The sequence below is a fragment of the Marmota flaviventris genome, unplaced genomic scaffold (assembly GCF_047511675.1).
Source record: "Marmota flaviventris isolate mMarFla1 unplaced genomic scaffold, mMarFla1.hap1 Scaffold_146, whole genome shotgun sequence".
NCBI classification, from domain to species: Eukaryota; Metazoa; Chordata; class Mammalia; order Rodentia; family Sciuridae; genus Marmota; species Marmota flaviventris.
In genome coordinates this window covers 25,183-41,351 of record NW_027288030.1, presented here as the reverse complement: position 1 = coordinate 41,351, position 16,169 = coordinate 25,183, and the positions used below count along the sequence as shown (strand labels likewise).

General features: G+C 48.3%; 2 long non-coding RNA genes across 2 annotated transcripts; both read right to left on the bottom strand.

The window, feature by feature from the left end:
* Positions 1-553: 553 nt before the first annotated feature.
* On the bottom strand, positions 554-7,898 carry LOC139703975 (uncharacterized). The gene is made up of 2 exons (XR_011706051.1): positions 3,696-7,898; positions 554-2,143 (listed from the first exon to the last, which is right to left on the bottom strand). It is a non-coding gene; the product is annotated as an uncharacterized lncRNA (long non-coding RNA).
* Positions 7,899-7,997: 99 nt separating this feature from the next.
* LOC139703978 (uncharacterized) lies at positions 7,998-10,699 on the bottom strand. Its single transcript, XR_011706054.1, has 3 exons — positions 10,198-10,699; positions 9,832-9,928; positions 7,998-9,148 (listed from the first exon to the last, which is right to left on the bottom strand). It is a non-coding gene; the product is annotated as an uncharacterized lncRNA (long non-coding RNA).
* Positions 10,700-16,169: the final 5,470 nt, after the last annotated feature.

The following is a 16,169-nucleotide window of genomic DNA, read 5'->3' as shown; positions in this document are numbered from 1 at the left end:
ACACATGGGCACTTCCCTGGTCAGGCACCACGCTGTGGCTTCACCAGACTGAGGTTCTAATGGAGTTGGTGTCTGCTGCAAAGCTTTAATTCAACAAGTTAGCTTTAACAGGAAAGCAAAAATTCTAATCACCAAAATATCCCCTTTACTAACAATGTTACTGTACAAAATTCTGATTTATTTTCAGATTTAAAAAAATGTAATCACATCATTAAATATTATTACAGCATAATATTAGAAACAACCCCAAATGCAAACATGACATTCAATGTCTCACAAAACATGTTTATTCAGATGTATCATTTCTATACTTTACAGGGTATATCATAGCAATTCAATATATGTATACAAGTTTCATCATGCAACACTGAATCTCCCCCCAGGAGGTCACTATAGTGTAATCTCCCTTTAGTTTTTTGTGATTAATATCTTTGGATAGAATTCATACTGTGGCAGAGCCAGAGAGAATGTCTCTGAGTGTCCTTCAAGAATGGGGACATTCTAGCATTTCAAGCAGGTATTGATGTAGGACAGAGGAGGCTGGACACTTGAGAAATGTGCAGGAACAAGGTTTATTTAAGCTGGTGTAATCCAGAGGGGCTAATGCCAAAAAATCCCTGGACCCCAGGTATGGAAGTTCTCTGGGATTTCTACTCAGTGAATGGTTACACAACACAATGGCTAACATAATAGTTACTTTTTCTTCCATGTTCTTAGATTGGACAGAGGTTTCACAAGATTTTACTAAGAAAAGAGAAAGAGTAACTTTTGTACATCAACAAGTTTGATTGCTGACATAACTTTTTTTTAAGTTGTAGATGGGCACAATACCTTATTTTATTTTTATGTGGTGTAAGAATCAAACCCAGTGCCTCACACCTGCTAGGTAAGTGTTCTAACACTGAGCCACAACCCCAGCCCTGCAGACCTAACTTTTACAAGAAAGAGAAACCTGACCTTTACAATAAAGAGGAGCTAAACCACAATGAGCTCTCTAGAAATCCTGTTGACTTCAAAAAAAAAAAAAAAATCTTGTTTACTAGGAGAAAGGCTTATATATTACAATTAAGGTGGGGATCTTTTGGACACTACATCATTTGGACTATTTGGAGTATTTGTGATACATCGTTACCCCCTCTATGCTCATTATTTAACCCTTTAAATCAAAAAACATCATCTTCTAGGCTTAAAATTTTATATAATGCCATAATCTTAATTTCTCCCTCCATGTTTCCCTCCTCCTGCCCCCCCTCTCTCTAACAGCTGCTTCTATAGTTGACCCAATAGTTTCATTGTAAAGGGGAGACAAATATGAAAGCAATAAACAATAGCATAATCCATACTATGTCAATTAAACTTTTGAATCCACCAAGAATAGAAAAACCATCCTCCAAAGAGTGAGCTTGGTTCCCAAGCCTTAATGCCCTTTCAGGTTTGAACTAGTACATGTGCTAGTTGTTTTTTTTTTTTTTTTTTCAATTTAATTAATAAGTTTAAATTTTATATAAGAAAAGTATACATATTTATATGACCATTAAAGTGTCTAAACTTCCTTTTAAGCCTTAGACCTTTATGAATTTTTTTCAATTAGTTATATATAACAGCAGAATGCATTTTGACTATTAAACACAAATGGAGGCAACTTTTCATTTCTCTGGTTAGACACAGTGCACAGTCACCCCATTCCTGCAATCATACATGTACATAGATTAATACAATCCACCTCATTCCACCATCCTTCCCACTCCCATATCCCCTCCCCTCCCACACTCCCCTCTGCCCAATCCAAAGTCCCTCCCATCTTCCCTTGCCCCGCCCCCCATTATGGGTTAGCTATGTGTTTGGTGGTTGTCAGTCCTGTAGTAAAGACCAAGGAAAGGACTGTGTATATGACAGAAGTAAGGGGTGGCAATGCACCACAGTATGGGAGCCCTCTTACAGGATGAAACAGTCCATTTATCCTGTTGCTTAGTTTATTTTCCTCCTTGCATTGATCAGCCAGCCCTCAAGTGGCTGAAGCAGGGCTGCTGTTTCCTCAAGCTTTGGTGTGTGCAGGCTAGCCAGCTTCCAGGGTGACCAGAGAAGGGCTAGTGTCCTTCTGATCCTCAAGCTTCTCTGGTGTTTCCTTCTTCCTGACGGTCAGCTGAAGGGGAGCAAAAGAATGTATATGAGATTCTATTACAGACAGTCTAAAAACAAACCAAAAAGAACAAAATATTACATAATACATCATGTATATGTGTGCAAGTATATATATGTGTATGTGTGTGTGTGTGTGTGTGTATACACACACACATACATTTGGTGATACTGTAAAGAGGAGTAAAAAAGTTGTGGACACTGCTCCCTGTGTGTGCGGCAGAGGTGGGGGATATCCTGGAAGGTTTGAACTACATAGATTTATCTCAATGTAACTTTAAACAAATTTGAAAACAGCTTTTAATTCCATGAGCCTGACCCAACATTTCATGCTTTGGTTTATGACCTTCCATATATTATTATTTCCTCTAAAAACATGATGTAAATTTCAACTCCCTACCTCACAGGTCAGTTGTCATCCAAAGGTGCACTTCTAGGTGTGTCACCTTTAGTCTGAGAATATATTTCTGCATGGAAATATTGCTGAATGCCTACCTGGCTCCCAAGGTGAGGTAGTGCAGAACAACTTGATTTGCCCATGGCTTATTGTCGGGAGCTGCCTTGGATGCAGACGCCTTTAAGCCCTGATGCACCGGGTTCTGAACAATTACTGCATTCAGTCTGGCAGGGCAGTGCCAGGTTGCAGTAATGTGGGCGTCACCCCAGCTCAGATAACAAGGCATGGCTCCAGGTGTAGGCATCACCCACTGGGGTTGAGTTACACTCATCTGTTCCCTTGTATTCCGACCCCTTTGCCCTTTTTGGGATAAAATGTTCTATGGAAACTCCCCTTGTGTGTCTCCTATGTAAAAATAAAGAATTCCAGTGGCTCTATGTCTTTCCATGGGCCTTACGTTCACAGAGCCACGCCCGGATTATTGAAAAGGTACTTCTGTGTGGTTGTGTGCCTTCTTTGTCATTTTCTTCAGTTATTGGAATAGTCAGATTTATGAACCACGCATGAGGTCTCCAGCTATGACAGATGGTGATAGCTTATCATCCTCACCATCTTTGTTTTACCAGATGCAAAACCAAGGTTGTACCTAGTTCTGGACCCTGGACAAGGTCACCCAGTTAAAAGGGACGTGAATTCAGCTCTACCAACTCTGATGCCTTTGCCTCTCCCCACACTACCCTTTGCAAGACAAAACTAGGTAACATATTTTTCCTTTCTTGATAATCTCATGAAAGAAGCCAATGTCAGACTAAGTTTGGTAGTTCTAGGAGGGTATTTTCCCAAGAGGGGGCTTTTCCCCAAGTCCAGGTGGGTGGAGTCTGTCCAGTCTGGCTCATACCACTGCCCAGAGCCCAAGAGCCCAGATGGCTTTCTCTGGAAACCAGAGTCCCCTTCAGAGAGGAGTGTGAGGGTGAGTTAGGAAGCTGCTTCCAGGCTGGGCTCCCAGAGCAGCCAGAGATCCCTCTCCAGCTTGCCCCACAGGGTCAAGGTCCAGAGGAGGCCAGTAGCTCCACCTCTGCCCCCTCACCAGCAGGCTGGACCCACCTAGCCCCGCCCACTGCCTGCTGTGAGGACTGCAACCTTTGTTTAAAGTACTCACTTGTTTTCCTTGGATGAGTTCCCTGAGTCAGCACAACTCCTGTTCAAAGGCCCAGAAGGACTGGTGGGTGGTCCTGGGGGAGGAAAGGCAGGCGGCAAGCGGTGGGCACTGATGAGGTGACTGGGATGGAGACTGCCCAACTTCCCAGCTTCTGTGGTCTTGGGCAGCACAGCAGCATCTTTGGGATGGGATCACTGAAGAGGCCTCATGGAGTGGTAGCATCTGGTGGCAGCAGCAGCAACATGTAGCTGCTTCAGGCGTAGGGCATCAGGCGAGGGAGGTCCGGAGTTGAGAGTTGGCGTGGGGGTGGCAACAGCTGAGGTGTTGGCATCCAGCTGCTGTTTGGGAGATCCCTTGCTGCATACTCACAGTGGTGGTGGCAGCAGAAGAGTCCAGAAGCTGCTGTGGTGACAACAGAGGGATGCTGCCATGATCATTTCTTTCCTGCAGTGCCACAGGAGTCTGGCTGCAGTGGGTGAAGTGGGCATCCAGTGCTGAGTATCACTGTCATGCGTCCATGATGGAGTCTGGTGGTGGCAGCAGCAACATGCAGCTTCATCCGGGAGCCGGCATGGGGCACTGGAGTCAGGCATCATGGCGGGGGGTGAAGGGCATTGACGTTGGGCCCTTGGTGGGCAGCATCATCGTCCAGCTGGGGTTTGGGAGTTTGGTTGCTGCACGGTGGCGGCAGCACCAGTAGAGTCTGGAAACGGGGCTGAGGACACAGAGGCGTCCAGTGGTGAGCATCTTCATCCTGCTGGGGTAACAGGAATCCTGCTGCAGTGGCATCTGGCGACCGTGTGGGGAGTCCGATGGCTACAGTGAAGAGCTCCAGGCTGGCGGCGGCAGCGAGGGCGCAGGGCAGTGAGCCTCAGAGTGGAAGGGCGACGAGAGGCTGGAATGGCCTCTGCAGTGGCTGTTCCAGGCCCTGAGTCTTGGTCCTGGCTGAGCGGCCTGTTCAGGAAGCAGCACGAGGGGGGTGGCAATACCCAGGCAGCTACTGAGGACCTTAGGCTGCCCACACCTGCCTCGCCTGGCACTGGCCATGAGCCCGCCGGGTGGCTGCTCGCCCCATCCCCGATGTGGCCTCTGCAGGGGAACTGGGCCATCTGCCAGGTGGGGCAGCCTTGGGAGAGGACCCCCACCTTCCTAAGAGACATCCCACCTGGGCTGTGGGGGGAGAGAGCAGAGGAACTAGGACCTCTTCATCCTCAAAGTGCATTTCTGATGGGAAGCATTTCCTCTCAGAACTGGAACAGGACAAGGATGCCCTCTCTCACCTTCTACTCTACATAGTCCCTGATACTCTAGCCAGAGTTTAAACTATACTGCTGTTTAAACTCCACTACAGCTTAGACTACACGACAGAGCTGTAGATGAAAGAAATTAAAGGGATAGGAATAGGGGAAGAAGAACTCAAACTATCCCTATTTGCTGATGACATGATTCTACACATAGAGGATCCAAAAAAACTCCACCAGAAAACTTCTAATATTAACAAATTCAGCAATGTCACAGGATATGAAATCAATATCCATAAATCTAATGCATTTCTATCTATTAGTGATGAACCCTCTGAAAGAGAAATTAGGAAAACTATCCCATTCACAATAGCCTCAAAAATGAAATATTTGGGTATAAATTTAACAAAAGAGATGAAAGACCTATACAATGAAAACTAAAGAAAGAAATTGAAAAGACTTTCAAGATGGCGGACCAGAGGGAAGCAGCATCTGTGTTGCTCTGTGACCCAGATCTCTCCTAGTAGGAATTCTGCATCTCTTGAGAGTGTTAGAGGCCCCTGTACAGCTTCTCTCTACAGAAATGACCAGCGCTGTGACCTTGCGCAGGACTCCGGGCCTCAGTGTCCGAGCAGGACCCAAAGCCAAAGTTGCAGTTCACTTAAGACTCGGCCAGCGCCTTAGCAGAACCACCTACCAACACATCTGCAGACCGCCGAGACTCCGCTCCACTCCCACGCAGGTCACTCAGCTGCTACCTCCCCACAGCACAAGGCCATCGGTTCCCCTGACATCACCAGACACCCCGGCTCTGGAAGCACACCGACTACATCTTGGAAAGCATTCCTTGCCATTTTGAGGTGGGCGTGGCTATCGGATCCGTCCCCTTTTGAGCAGGTACCTGATTCCAATTCCTCCCTCATGGAATTAATATTGTCAAAATGGCCACACTATCAAAAACCTTATACAGATTTAATGTGATTCCAATTAAAATCCCAATAACATTCCTCATAGAAATAGAAAAAGTAATCATGAAATTCATTTGGAAAAATAGACACAGAGAAATCCTTATTGACAAAGCAATCCTTAGCAAGAAGAGTGAAGTAGGAGACATCACAATATCAAACCTTAAACTATACTACAGATCTGTAGTAACAAAAACGGCATGCTATTGGCACCAAAATACACATGTAGACCAATGGTCCAAAATAGAAGATACAGAGAAAAACCCACATAAATGTAGTTATCTCATTTTTGCCAAAGGTGCCGAAAACATACATTAGCTAAACGATAGCCTCTTCAACAATGGTGCTGGGGAAACTGTAAATCCATATGTAGCAGACTGAAATTAAACCACGATCTCTCACCTTGCACAAAACTCAAAGTAGATCAAGGACCTAGGAATTAGACCAGAGACCCTGTACTTAAGAAATAAAATCAAGAATTAATAATGGGATGGATTCAAACTTAAAAGCTTCTGCTCAGCAAAGGAAACAATAATATGAAGAGAGAGCTCACAGAGTGGGAGAACATCTTTACTACACGCACATTAGATAAAACACTAATTTCCAGGATATATAAAAAACTCAAAAACTTCAACACCCAAAGAATAAATAACCCAATCAATAAATGGGCTAAGGAAATGGACAGACACTTCACAGAAGAAGATACACAGTCGATCAACAAATATATGAAAATATGTTCAACTTCACCAGAAATTAGAGAAATGCAAATCAAAACTACTCTAAGACCATCTTACTCCAGCCAGAATGGCAGTTAACCAGAATACAAGCAACAATAAGTGTTGGTGAGGATGTGGGGGGAAGGTACACTCATACATTGCTAGTGGCATTGCAAATTGGTGCAACCACTCTGGAAAGCAGTATGGAGCTTCCTCAAAAGACATGGAATGGAACCTCCATTTGACCCAGAAATTCCACTCCTCAATCTATACCCAAAAGACTTAAAATCAGCATACTAGAGTGATGCAGCCACATCAATGTTTATAGCAGCTCAAGTCACAGTAGGTAAACTGTGGAACCAACCTAGAAGTCCTTCAAGAGCTAAACTGATAAAGAAAATGTGGTATATGTGCACAATGGAATCTTAGCTTTAAAAGAGAATAAAATTATGACACTTGCAGGTAAGTGGATGGAGTTGGAGAATATTATGTAAGTGAAAAAAGCTAATCCTCAACAACAACAGGCTGAATGTTCTCCCTGATAAGTGGATGCTGATCCATAATGAGGGGGGCAAGGGAAGAATGGAGGAACTTGGGGCAAAGGGGAAGGATAGGAGGGACGCGCATGGGGTAGGAAAGAGGGTGGAATGAGAGGGATATCATTACCCTAGGTACATGCAGGACTGCACATATGGTGCAACTCTACATCGTGTTCTACCAGAGAAATGAAAAGCTGTGCTCCATTTCTGTACAATGAACCAAAGTGAATTCTGCTGTTACGTAAACTAATTAGAGCTAATTAATTTTTTTAAAGTACATTTCCTTGTCTAAGGGTGGCAGAAGACCAAGACCAAGGACGGCACGTCTTGGGGTTCCCTCTGCCATCTATGCCCTCCACTCTTGTCCCGCCCCAGGGATGCGCTTTGAGGGGGAAGATTTGTAGCCCCACCCCCCACTGCCTCTGCTCTCAGTGGCCACAGCCCAGGAGAGATGTCGCTGGGGAGGGTGGGTGTCCTCTCCAAAGGCTGCCCCGGCTGGCAGCGGGCCTACTCCCCCCGCAGAGGCCGCAACCCAGGGAGGGGCAGGGCGAACCCGGGGTGGGGCGAGCTGCCACCCGGGGGGCTCAGGGCCGGTGCCAGGCGCCACCTGCGTGCGCAGCATAAGGTCCTCAGAGGCTGTGTGGGTACCGCCGCCTGCCGTGTCCTGCTTCCTGAGCAAGCAGGCCCTGCCAGGAGCAAGACAAGTGGCCTGGGGAAGCCACAGCACAGGGCACCCCATCCTCTGGTCGCCCTCTGACTCCGAGGCCCGCTGTCCTACGCTGTCGCTGTCGCCACAGCCAGAGCTCCACACTGTGGCCACTGGAGTCCCGATCTGGCCACCAGCAATGCTGCCAACACCTCCACTGCACTGGAAGCAGACTCCCGCCACCGCCAATGGATGAGGATGCTCCTATTTGGACGCCTAGTTCCATGCAGCCACCAATTCAACTGGACTCCCCAAAGGGCCTTAGGGCGCCTAGGCTCGCCGATGAATGCCCTGCCCGCAGAGGGATGCCGCTGGTTGCTGGGAACCTCCAATGTGGAACCCTAATGTGGAACGTTGAGGATGACTGCTGTTCGCTTCCACCCTCAACTGGACTCCTCCATAGGTGGCGCCTACACCTCCAGGCTTGGGGAGGGTGTGGGCACCCCATTTTATCTGTGCCACCTGTTCATCCTGCCAGGGGATTAATTCACTAATTGGCTTTAGGCTCTCATAACAGGATCATTTCCCCTCTAAACCTTCTTGCATTGTCTCACCCATGAGCTTTTTGGGGACACCGAGAAACTCAACCATATCGCGTCTTCATCAGATAGCTTAGCAAGATCTTCTTCATGACTTGCTGTAGCTTCTACATCAGCACTTGCTGCTTCACCCTGCACTTGTCTTATATGGAGATGGGCCGCTTGCCTCGAACATCATGAACCAAATTCTGCCACCTTCAGACTTCTTCTGGAGCTTTCTCCCTTCTCTTGGCATCAGAAAAATCTAATGTTTTGGCCTTATCTGGATGCGGTTTTGGCTTAAGGGAATGTGGTTTGTTTCATCTGTTCTCCAGACTATGAAAACTTTATCCCTATCAGCTGTTTTGCTTTCTTATCATTCACATATGCCCTGGAGCAGCACTTTAATTTTCTTTATGAACATTTCCCTTGCATTCTCATTGGGACTAACTATTCAAGAGGCACAGCTTTTTTTTTTTCTTTTCTTTCTTTCTTTTTTAAACAGTTTTAGATCAACAGCATGCCTTTCTTTGTTTAGTTGTTTTTTTTGTTTTTTTTGTAGTGCTAAGGATTGAACTCAGTGCCTCATACATTCTAGGCAAGCACTCTGCCACTGAGCTACAGCCCAGCCCAAGGCACAGCTTTCTATTTGGAATGCAAAACATGGAACTCTTCCTTCTATTCCAACTGTTCAGTCCATTACAGAGTAATTAACTGGTCTAACTTCAATATTGTTTCTTAGGGAATGAGAAGAAGGTGAGTCATGATCTGTGGAGCAATAAGAAGACACATATTAAGTTTGCTGTCTTATATGAACAGGGTTTGTAGTGTCACATGACATCTAACCTAGTTAACGTCACAGAACACAGTAGGGGATAAAATGCCCTGAAATCCTCACCACCCTTTAGGCAGTCATCTCTGCTCCATGCACAGGGGCCCCACAGGTACCCTGTGCTCTAAGGGGGCTCCATCTTCAGCTATTCAGTGCTGGGGGTGGCACAGACTCAAAGACAGTTGGAGGATGGAGCAGGGAGGGGTGGTGTCTCCCTGCCAGACCTGGCTCTTTCCATGGTGTGGCCCAACCTTCTTTTCCTGCTGAATCCTGTCCCCCTCCATCCCTGCACCCCCAGCTGCTCACAGGTCATTCCTCTGCCTGACCCACACACACCCGCTGCCTGGCCTTGCTCATGCAGTCCCCTCACTCGATCCCCTCCCTCTCCTATTGGTCTCCCCCTCTGGACGAATTCCCCAGCCACAACCATCTCTTCATTCTTCTCTGAGCCCCCCACCCCAACTTGATGGGTCCCCCCCTTCCAAGCTCCCCGCATCTGGCCTCCCCTGCAGGGTTCTGCACATGAGGCTCTGGAGCCAGATTTCCAGAATTCCAGTCCCAGCTCTTCCAGGCAGGACCTTGACTAACTCATAATTCATGTCCTTTCCCAGAGCCTCACCTTTACCACCAGGGAAATGGGTGATATGATTCCCTCTGTAAATATATGCAGCCTGGTTCATGGAGGTATTGATGCTCCGAGGTGGAATTCAGGGTTCCTGTAAGGGGGCACCTTTTGTCACTTAAAGGAGTGGCCCTCGTGGCTCCAAGAACAGAGTTGGTTTTTGTCCCCTGTAAAGTGACCACTATAGGGATGGTCTAGTTAGTGGCGCTGAATATGTCGAAGCCCCATTTACCCTGTAAATGCTGTCTCATGCTTCTCTTTCCTTCACTTGGGGAGGAGATGAACAGAACCCCAAAGACAGACATGAGATCCGGGAGCTAGTTTGGGCTCCCAGGTTCCTAGATTGCATGGGGACAAACTTACAAGTCAAGGTGGCCTTTCTGAAGGTGGTGATGGTTCCTCCCAGGAGAGCTTCAGGGGTTCTGCACGGTCAGGCTTTGGGGGATGGCATGAATTGCACAAACATCAGTGGTTGCTTACCCTGGTTTGTATTTTGCCTTCTCTCCCTTGGTCCTCATGGTGGTGCTCTGCCTAGGGGCAGGCCCTGGAGCTGTTCTATCCCAAACTTGCCCCATGGTGTTCTCTGGTTTGGGGGGTCCCTCTACTTTTTTAGCAGATGCCCATTTCTGCCATGGGAGATGGAAGAACTGGGGACAAATCTGTCCTCCAAGTTGCAATTGAGGCAACTGACACTGGCAGCATTAAGGGGGATGAATCTTGGTTGTCCCATGCTGACTGGGGCTGCCTGTTCTTGGGACAAACACTGTTCACAGTCCCTGGCCTCTGAGTAGCAGCTGCAGAGGCTGATGGACTAGTTGCTCCAGTGGACTTGCAGCCTGGCTGCCAGCAGAATGTGTGTGGGTGCTGGCACGGGCCCCCACGGTGGGATTTCTACGTCTGTCAGCACCAAGGGCTGAGTGGGTTGGGCTGCCCAGGCTGGGGGGCCTGCTATCAATGGTGGGAATGGAGCTACCCCTGGACCTGGAGATCCCAGGTGTCCAAACTACTGACAGCTGGCAGAGGTGGGGGCTCTGGGCTTCTTCCTGTCAGAAACCCCAGGTGGGATGGTGGCTCCAGGGATGAGGGGCTTCTTCCCTCGGGGAGCGTGTTTAGGTACCTTTCAAGACGGCAGACTGAGGAATCAGACCAGAGACTCTGCGTCTAATAGAAGATAAAGTTGGTCCTCATCTTCATCTCGTGGGGGCAGGCCCCAAATTCCTTAATAAGACTCCTATAGCACAAGAGTTAAAACCAAGAATCAACAAATGGGACGAATTCAAACTGAAAAAGTTTTTTTCTCAGCAAGAGAAATACTATGTGAGGTGAATAGGGAGCCTACATCCTGGGAACCAATTTTTACCCCTCAAACATCAGATAGAGCTCTAATCTCTAGAGTGTACAAAGAACTCAAAAAGTTAAACAACAAAAAAGCAGATAACCCAATCAACAAATGGGCCAAGGACTTGGACAGAAACTTCTCAGAAGAGGACATACGATCAATTAACAAATACATGAAAAAATGCTCACCATCTCTAGCAGTCAGAGAAATGCAAATCAAAACCACCCTAAGATACCATCTCACTCCAGTCAGAAAGGCAGCCATTATGAAGTCAAACAACAATAAGTGCTGGCGAGGATGCAGGGGCGGGGGTGGGGGGTGGGGGGGGAAGGTACACTCATACATTGCTGGTGGGACTGCAAATTGGTGCAGCCAATTTGGAAAGCAGTATGGAGATTCCTTGGAAAGCTGGGAATGGAACCACCATTTGACCCAGCTATTCTCCTTCTTGGATTATACCCAAAAGACCTAAGAAGAGCATACTACAGGGACACAGCCACATCAATGTTTACAGCAGCACAATTCACAATAGCTAGAATGTGGAACCAACCTAGATGCCCTTTAATAGATGAATGGATTAAAAATGTGGCATTTATACACAATGAAATATTACTCAGCACTAAAAAATAACAAGATCATGGCATTTGCAGGGAAATGGATGCCAAAGAAGGCCCAGTGTGAGAAGGTGGCTGTAGGCAGAGCGGGACAGCCATTGCCAAGGAAGAAATGCTCATCCATGGGGAATACGGGTAGGCCACAGAAATGAAAGTTTCCTTTGCCGTCACATCAATAGGGGGGACCTCTGAGGCTGCCACCACTTCTGGAACTGGCCTGTCCAGTCACCACTGAGGACCTGAACTGGGAGAAACAGAAAGCTCCGCAGCACATCCACTGCCTTCTGATGGGTGAGTCCCAGGCCATCTGGGACAGCTATACCATGCCCCCCAACCCCAGCCCATGTGTGGGCCCCTCTACCTGGGAAGGGGCCAAGCCTCTGGCATCAGTGGGCCTCAGCCAGACCTTGCCTTACCACCCCAGCACTGCCTCCCCGCCCAAAGTGGGTGGGCGCTGCTCTCTCCTCCCAGAGACACCCTCCTACCTCCAAACTTTGTGTCCCCCTCTTCCACAGCCTGCCAACTGTTCCTTGGCCCTTCCTCCCAGGCCCTCTCCCAGCACCTTGGCAGGCTTGGCTCTGCAGCCAGTGGCTCCCTTGGGGGCCACCCTCATGAACACCATTATGACTTCACAGTCCCCCTTCCCCCACATCTGGGGCCTCCATCTGACTCCAGTAGGAACTTCCTACTCTCTCACCAGGGCCCAAAGCCCAACAGTACTCACAGGGCCTCAGCAGTAGACAGCTCCAGTCTGCCACCTTTTTTAAAAATTTTTACTTATTTTTTTTAGTCATACATGACAGAATGTGTGTGGGTGCTGGCATGGGCCCCCACGGTGGGATTTCTACGTCTGTCAGCACCAAGGGCTGAGTGGGTTGGGCTGCCCAGGCTGGGGGGCCTGCTATCAATGGTGGGAATGGAGCTACCCCTGGACCTGGAGATCCCAGGTGTCCAAACTACTGACAGCTGGCAGAGGTGGGGGCTCTGGGCTTCTTCCTGTCAGAAACCCCAGGTGGGATGGTGGCTCCAGGGATGAGGGGCTTCTTCCCTCGGGGAGCGTGTTTAGGTACCTTTCAAGACGGCAGACTGAGGAATCAGACCAGAGACTCTGCGTCTAATAGAAGATAAAGTTGGTCCTCATCTTCATCTCGTGGGGGCAGGCCCCAAATTCCTTAATAAGACTCCTATAGCACAAGAGTTAAAACCAAGAATCAACAAATGGGACGAATTCAAACTGAAAAAGTTTTTTTCTCAGCAAGAGAAATAATATGCGAGGTGAATAGGGAGCCTACATCCTGGGAACCAATTTTTACCCCTCAAACATCAGATAGAGCTCTAATCTCTAGAGTGTACAAAGAACTCAAAAAGTTAAACAACAAAAAAGCAGATAACCCAATCAACAAATGGGCCAAGGACTTGGACAGAAACTTCTCAGAAGAGGACATAGGATCAATTAACAAATACATGAAAAAATGCTCACCATCTCTAGCAGTCAGAGAAATGCAAATCAAAACCACCCTAAGATACCATCTCACTCCAGTCAGAAAGGCAGCCATTATGAAGTCAAACAACAATAAGTGCTGGCGAGGATGCAGGGGCGGGGGTGGGGGGTGGGGGGGGAAGGTACACTCATACATTGCTGGTGGGACTGCAAATTGGTGCAGCCAATTTGGAAAGCAGTATGGAGATTCCTTGGAAAGCTGGGAATGGAACCACCATTTGACCCAGCTATTCTCCTTCTTGGATTATACCCAAAAGACCTAAGAAGAGCATACTACAGGGACACAGCCACATCAATGTTTACAGCAGCACAATTCACAATAGCTAGAATGTGGAACCAACCTAGATGCCCTTTAATAGATGAATGGATTAAAAATGTGGCATTTATACACAATGAAATATTACTCAGCACTAAAAAATAACAAGATCATGGCATTTGCAGGGAAATGGATGCCAAAGAAGGCCCAGTGTGAGAAGGTGGCTGTAGGCAGAGCGGGACAGCCATTGCCAAGGAAGAAATGCTCATCCATGGGGAATACGGGTAGGCCACAGAAATGAAAGTTTCCTTTGCCGTCACATCAATAGGGGGGACCTCTGAGGCTGCCACCACTTCTGGAACTGGCCTGTCCAGTCACCACTGAGGACCTGAACTGGGAGAAACAGAAAGCTCCGCAGCACATCCACTGCCTTCTGATGGGTGAGTCCCAGGCCATCTGGGACAGCTATACCATGCCCCCCAACCCCAGCCCATGTGTGGGCCCCTCTACCTGGGAAGGGGCCAAGCCTCTGGCATCAGTGGGCCTCAGCCAGACCTTGCCTTACCACCCCAGCACTGCCTCCCCGCCCAAAGTGGGTGGGCGCTGCTCTCTCCTCCCAGAGACACCCTCCTACCTCCAAACTTTGTGTCCCCCTCTTCCACAGCCTGCCAACTGTTCCTTGGCCCTTCCTCCCAGGCCCTCTCCCAGCACCTTGGCAGGCTTGGCTCTGCAGCCAGTGGCTCCCTTGGGGGCCACCCTCATGAACACCATTATGACTTCACAGTCCCCCTTCCCCCACATCTGGGGCCTCCATCTGACTCCAGTAGGAACTTCCTACTCTCTCACCAGGGCCCAAAGCCCAACAGTACTCACAGGGCCTCAGCAGTAGACAGCTCCAGTCTGCCACCTTTTTTAAAAATTTTTACTTATTTTTTTTAGTCATACATGACAGAATGTGTGTGGGTGCTGGCATGGGCCCCCACGGTGGGATTTCTACGTCTGTCAGCACCAAGGGCTGAGTGGGTTGGGCTGCCCAGGCTGGGGGGCCTGCTATCAATGGTGGGAATGGAGCTACCCCTGGACCTGGAGATCCCAGGTGTCCAAACTACTGACAGCTGGCAGAGGTGGGGGCTCTGGGCTTCTTCCTGTCAGAAACCCCAGGTGGGATGGTGGCTCCAGGGATGAGGGGCTTCTTCCCTCGGGGAGCGTGTTTAGGTACCTTTCAAGACGGCAGACTGAGGAATCAGACCAGAGACTCTGCGTCTAATAGAAGATAAAGTTGGTCCTCATCTTCATCTCGTGGGGGCAGGCCCCAAATTCCTTAATAAGACTCCTATAGCACAAGAGTTAAAACCAAGAATCAACAAATGGGACGAATTCAAACTGAAAAAGTTTTTTTCTCAGCAAGAGAAATAATATGCGAGGTGAATAGGGAGCCTACATCCTGGGAACCAATTTTTACCCCTCAAACATCAGATAGAGCTCTAATCTCTAGAGTGTACAAAGAACTCAAAAAGTTAAACAACAAAAAAGCAGATAACCCAATCAACAAATGGGCCAAGGACTTGGACAGAAACTTCTCAGAAGAGGACATAGGATCAATTAACAAATACATGAAAAAATGCTCACCATCTCTAGCAGTCAGAGAAATGCAAATCAAAACCACCCTAAGATACCATCTCACTCCAGTCAGAAAGGCAGCCATTATGAAGTCAAACAACAATAAGTGCTGGCGAGGATGCAGGGGCGGGGGTGGGGGGTGGGGGGGGAAGGTACACTCATACATTGCTGGTGGGACTGCAAATTGGTGCAGCCAATTTGGAAAGCAGTATGGAGATTCCTTGGAAAGCTGGGAATGGAACCACCATTTGACCCAGCTATTCTCCTTCTTGGATTATACCCAAAAGACCTAAGAAGAGCATACTACAGGGACACAGCCACATCAATGTTTACAGCAGCACAATTCACAATAGCTAGAATGTGGAACCAACCTAGATGCCCTTTAATAGATGAATGGATTAAAAATGTGGCATTTATACACAATGAAATATTACTCAGCACTAAAAAATAACAAGATCATGGCATTTGCAGGGAAATGGATGCCAAAGAAGGCCCAGTGTGAGAAGGTGGCTGTAGGCAGAGCGGGACAGCCATTGCCAAGGAAGAAATGCTCATCCATGGGGAATACGGGTAGGCCACAGAAATGAAAGTTTCCTTTGCCGTCACATCAATAGGGGGGACCTCTGAGGCTGCCACCACTTCTGGAACTGGCCTGTCCAGTCACCACTGAGGACCTGAACTGGGAGAAACAGAAAGCTCCGCAGCACATCCACTGCCTTCTGATGGGTGAGTCCCAGGCCATCTGGGACAGCTATACCATGCCCCCCAACCCCAGCCCATGTGTGGGCCCCTCTACCTGGGAAGGGGCCAAGCCTCTGGCATCAGTGGGCCTCAGCCAGACCTTGCCTTACCACCCCAGCACTGCCTCCCCGCCCAAAGTGGGTGGGCGCTGCTCTCTCCTCCCAGAGACACCCTCCTACCTCCAAACTTTGTGTCCCCCTCTTCCACAGCCTGCCAACTGTTCCTTGGCCCTTCCTCCCAGGCCCTCTCCCAGCACCTTGGCAG